Source organism: Xenopus laevis, chromosome 3L (genome assembly GCF_017654675.1).
Source record: "Xenopus laevis strain J_2021 chromosome 3L, Xenopus_laevis_v10.1, whole genome shotgun sequence".
In the NCBI taxonomy this organism is placed as follows: domain Eukaryota; kingdom Metazoa; phylum Chordata; class Amphibia; order Anura; family Pipidae; genus Xenopus; species Xenopus laevis.
The window spans coordinates 139084524-139090472 of NC_054375.1; the positions used below are offsets into that span (position 1 = coordinate 139084524).

General features: G+C 43.3%; 1 protein-coding gene across 1 annotated transcript in view; it reads right to left on the reverse strand.

The window, feature by feature from the left end:
* LOC121401598 (charged multivesicular body protein 7-like) overlaps nucleotides 1–2571 on the reverse strand; it is a 57016-nt gene extending 54445 nt beyond the window's left edge. The window contains exon 1 of the mRNA XM_041587062.1: nucleotides 2164–2571. The gene's annotated coding sequence lies outside the window, so the exon portion shown is untranslated. The remainder of the gene's footprint in view (nucleotides 1–2163) is intronic.
* Nucleotides 2572–5949: the final 3378 nt, after the last annotated feature.

A 5949-nucleotide genomic window follows, 5' to 3' on the forward strand; every position in this document is an offset into this window, starting at 1 on the left:
TGTAGCATTGGCTCTGGAACAGACCTCAAGAATGATCCATCTGCTGGAGAATGAGCAGCTGAGGATAGACAACATACAGTAGTAGTTTAGCCTTTTATCTAGTTAGTCCTGGTATAAATGCGACAGACATTGGGGATCCCTCCTCTAAACTGAGATACAGACCAGAGATAAGTCCTATTGTATAAATGGGATATACACCGGTGATCCCTCCTATAAACTGAGATACAGACCAGAGATAAGCCCTATTGTATAAATGGGATATACACCGGTGATCCCTCCTATAAACTGAGATACAGACCAGAAAAAAGCCATATTGTATAAATGGGATATACACCGGGAATCCCTCCTAAAAACTAAGATACAGACCAAAGTCCTGTAGTATAAATGGGAAATACACCGGGGGTTCACCCTACAAACTAAGATACAGAAGAGCCATACTATATAAAGAGCAGGGGAAACCTATCATGTATAACTAGAGGCAGGGCTGTATATTATGAAGTACAGAGTGTGGTGTATATTTTGCAACAGGTTTAGCAATATTAAGTGCTGCAGACTCACCCTGGTCCATCTTCCATTCTGTAGGGCGCTGGGGAGAAATGATCACTGGGCCTGAAGGAACATCAGGAAGGTCAATAATCATCTCTTCATTTTGGAGAATTTCATTGAGTTCTCTCTCCAAATCATCAGAGTCAACATCTGAAACAAGAAGCAGTAGAGTAGGAGTGAAATCCTTAGCAGACAGAGATAAAGATACATCAAATAAAAGTACATATCTTACCTGCGTCGGTGACTGAGGACAGTGTCTGACTGAGGTCATCCTGGAGATCACAATACTGTAACAGCCACAAGAAGGAAATGATTGGTCAGAGACAAAGAAGGCATGCTGGGAGCAGGGTTGCCACTTCACCCCTTTAAAAGATATGGAATCCACAGCGTGCATGGCTAATTAGCAATTTATTTAGAGGCATGATGCATGGCTGCACATAAAATCAGTTCAGTCTGCAGCATGCGTCTAAATGAATTGCTAATTAGCCATGCAGGTTGTGGGTTCCATATGTGTTAAAGAGGTGAGGTGGCAATCCTAGCTGGGAGGTATTACAGTATAATGATGTCTTCATACAAAAGGCACAGACAATTCCCCTTTTAGCCTTAGCCATTATTACCTCTTGAATCTGATCCACAATACTTTCTGCCTTCTCCAAAGTGACATCTTTTAGGGCCTGTTTAAGAGCAGAGACTCCCATCTGGTACGCAGAGACAACCTAAGGCCGTAAACATATCACTATCATTAGCCCAGTTTGTTAATACAAGTCACTTCTTGTGGGTTTCTTGCTCTTTCAGTGCTAAATGCCATCACCTTGCGGTCTGTTTCGGCAGCCGATATCCTCTCCAAGATTCCCTGTATGTTGTCCTGCTTGTTCTGCAGCTCCGTAATGCGACGCTCCACTAGCTTTCTCTTCCGCAAACAACGCAGAGCCTGGGAATAATATTAAGGGCAGACAAACGAGCACCCATTTAATGAAATATAATTACTAGCAGATCTTGTAACCAACCATTGTCAGCAGCAGGACATTAGTTGTACTTCCAGGTTTGACAACCATGTAGGCAAACGAAGCACAACAAGATGCAAAGGTGGAGAGACTAGAGGCAGATCTTAAAGGATAAGTAAACCTCAAAAGTAAGTGAATTTAAAATGTGTTATGAGTGCTATTCTAAGAACTTTTGCAGTGTATATTCATTATTTATTTTATTTTTCATTCCAAGATATTAAAGGATACAAGTACTGTTAATATGAATGAATTTTGTTACAACAGCGACTGATGTTCTTTTGGTTATTAAAGATATGATAAAGGTTTCTAATTTCTTAACCAGAAGAACATCAGAGCAGCCTCCTTCTTTCGCCTGACAACTTCCTTGACTACTTGGTGGTCAGACTGGTCAGAAAATGACCAGCAGGTGGCGCTGTTGTAACAAAATTCATTGATAATAACAGTACATGTATCCTTTAACATCTTGGAATGAAAAAAAAAAAAATTAATGTACATTGCAAAAATGCTTACAGCACCCTCATCAATTTTACATTCACTTATTTTTAAGGTTTACTTATTGAGCAGGCTGGAATGGACAGAAGAAACAGAGGGATATAAAGTCTGATCTGCTCACCTGGTTCTTGTTTCCTGCCGATTATAGGTTCTGGCTTCCTCCGTCAGCCTGCAGAGCAAAGAGACGGCTGCTCTAATAGTCAGAGCTTCACATAACAGTCTATGTTGTCAGTCCCTATGTCTGTATCATTTGGAAGAAGGGGGCAGGACATGATAGAAAGTGGCAGGTGAGAGGCCAAATGCAACTCTAAAATAACCAGTGCCAGAATATTTTCTAAACCAATGGAAGATCTTAGTTACCCACCAGTAGTAACTGTACTAAAATGCCAGATTTCTCCCTGTATCAGGTTTATATGTATCATCTTTCTTTTTATATTGAGCCTGTATTAGTATGCCAGTTCTTCTCCTTGTATTATTAAAGGGGTTGTTCACGTTTGAATTAACTTTTAGTATGATGTAGAGAGTGGTATTCTGAGACAATTTGCAAATGGTTTTGATTTTTTATTATTTTTGTTATTTAGCTTTTTATTCAGCTGCTCTCTGGTTTGCACTTTTACAAATTACCCTGGCAACCATGCATTGATTTGAAAAGAGACTGCAATATGAATAAAAGAGACCTGAATAGAAAGAGGAGTAATAAAAAGCACTATGACAGTACATTTTTAGCCCCACAGAGCATTTGTTTTTAGATGGGGGTCAGTGACCCCCATTTGAAAGCTGAAAAGAGACAGAGAAGAAGGCAAATAATTCAAAAACTATAAAGAAGAAAAAATAAAGGCCAATGGAAAATTTTCTTAGAATTAGCCATTCTAATTAGCCATTCTATAACATACTTTACAGTGCTACGCAATATGTTGGCGCTATATAAATACATGTTAATAATAATAATACTTAACTTGAAGGTGAACCTACCCCTTTAGTGAACTAGAGTACCAGCCCTTTTTTCCTTTATTTCCTTGTATTAGAATGCCAACTCTTCTGAATGTGCCTGAATTATAGTGCCCATTCTCCTCAATGTATTCTGCCGGTATTATAGGGTCACTTGTCGTGCCTGTATTAGAGCACCAGCACTGTGTATTCTGATTGCATTAGGGTGTCTTTCTGTATTTTACAGGAAGCAGCTATGGATGCTTAGAAGTATATATATATATATGTCACAATATAGAGGTTAGGAAATGCACACAAGCAGAATAACTGCTATTTTAAGCTTTTATTGTGCGTCCACACAACCTGTTTTTGGGCATCAAGGGCCCTTATTCAAGTGTGTGAAAAAAAGGCCCTTGATGCCCCAAAACATGTTGCGTGGACACACAATATATACTTAAAAAAACAGGATTTTTGATACTCACCGTTAAATCTGTTTCTCTGTAGTCGATAGGGGGACACAGGGACCTTAGGGGTTAAGCTCCATCCTCCAGGAGGCAGGACACTTATGAAAATCATTCAGGGGGCGTGTCTGGATAGCCAGCTTAACCCCACACACTTACTTATTCCATCAGTTTGTACCAAGGATACTGCTATAATAACTTCATAAAACCATAGCCGAATGGCAGAACAGGTAAGAAAACTAGAAGAATATTCCCATTTAGACCAACGTGGTCAACCATTCCTCAAGGGGCGGGAAGCCCTGTGTCCCCCTATCGGCTACAGAGAAACAGATTTAACGGTGAGTATGAAAAATACTGTTTTCTCTGTCATCTCTGGGGGACACAGGGACCTTAGGGGACTTAACAAAGCAGCCCCAGACAAACGGGTGGGAATTGAGGAATTAAACTGAGTTGAAAAGAGATGACACCTTTACTGCACTATGGAGTGCAGTACTTTGCGGCCAAACTCTGCCTCCGCTGAGGAGTACGTGTCAAGATTGTAGAATTTTGAGAATGTATGAACGGAAAACCAGGTGGCCGCTCTGCAGATCTGCTCAATTGAGGCAGAGTTGCGCCATGCCCAGGAAGCTCCGACTGCTCTCGTCAAATGAGCTCGTATATTCAGGGGTGGAACCTTCCCTTTGGATAAGTAGGCTTGCCGTATTGTCTCTTTGATCCATCTTGCCAGTGTTGCTTTAGAAGCTGCCTGGCTTTTTTTAGGGCCCGCTGGTAGTATAAACAAGGATGTAGAATGCCGAAATGGTTTTGAGAGTTCCACATACCAACAAAGTGCTCTGACGACATCTAATTTGTGTAGTCTGCGCTCTTTGTCGTTCTTGGGATCAGGGCATAAGGTTGGCACTACTATTTCTTGATTGATGTGAAATTGAGATACCACCTTTGGTAGGAAGGAGGGTAGTGTTCTGAGTACGGCTTTGTCCTTGTGGAAAATGATGTACGGTTCTTCAGAAGACAGAGCGCTGAGTTCTGATACTCGTCTGGTTGAGGATATTGTCATCAGGAAAAGCACTTTCTTAGTCAGAAGTGATTCAGAAATGGATCCCATTGGTTCAAACGGTGGATCAAGAAGCGCTTCGAGTACTAGGTTTAAGTCCCACCCTGGGACTGGGGATCGGAACGGAGGTTTTAGATGTTGTACTCCCTGCAGAAATGTCCGTATGGATTCATCTAGTGCCAGTCTTGTCTGAAGAAGTACAGATAAGGCTGATATCTGTACTTTAAGAAAGCTGAGCTTGGGGGCGGAGTTTGCCTAGCAACTTTAATGGACGCATAGGAGAAGAGCTCCGTGCACGAGGGAGCTACAGATCCTATGGGGGCGAATCTAAGCTGCCCATTGCGGGCTATTACTCTGGCAGAGTGATCCCTCCAAGTCATGGGCCAGAAGAGAAATCAAAAAAAAAAAGAACAAAAAGCTGTCTCCACTTATTTTATTCGAGCGTCGCAACGCTCCTCCGCCAACTTGGATTCGCCGCAAGGCGCGGAATCGCAGGCCTCTGTTATGACGGAGCCGCAGGGTGAGAGCATTCCGGCGACAGCAACGCAAATCCGCGAAATGCTGCAGGAAGTGAAATGTACCCTCTAGAATGATGTTCGGCGGATGTCGGATGAACTTCGCAAAGATATCCAAGACATTGGCGAGAGGACGGCGCACCTAGAGGAGCAAATAACCGAATTTGCGGAGGCCCATAATGACCTCGCGGACTCGCATACGAAAGTACAGGCGGAGACAGACAGACTGGTCGACAAGATAATTGACCTAGAAGACAGATCCCGCCGGAACAATTTGCGGCTTAGGGGGATCCCTGAAGAGGTAGGCCCGCAAGACCTAGAGCAGCACATACAACAGCTGCTGGCGGCCATTATGCCTGACTCCCACCAGCTCGAACGAGAACTGGATCGCATTCATCGGGTTCCCAAACCCAAGGCGGCCCCTGATGCGGCGCCACGGGATGTGCTGGCGAGGAGAAGTTACTATCGCTTGTTTGCAAGAAAGAGGGGTGGCAACCTGATTACCAGAAGTTGGAGATCTATACCGATCTATCGCCAGCAACTTTACTAAAGAGGAAGGCCTTTGCTGAAACTACGTCTCTGCTACGCCAACACAATATTCCGTACAGATGGGGTTATCCGGTAAAGTTGATAGTGCAAAGGAATGGAGTGCCCACTACGCTGTCAACAGCTGACGATGCGCGGAAAGCGCTCATCAGATGGAACATCATGTCGCCGGAGCAAGACACAGAGCCTACAGCACTACGTAGGCCTCCCCTACAGCAGCATAAAGTGAGGAAGGATTGGTCGAAAGCTTAAAGTTGCCCACAATCCAGCTGCATAACAGAGATATTGAATCTTGTTGCCCCTTTGAGGAAGCTAAAAGTACAGGACAGTAAGGTAACCCAGAAACTCCCCTGTCCACAATGAGATATTGTATCTCCGGAGCCCCCATTGACTCCACATTAGCT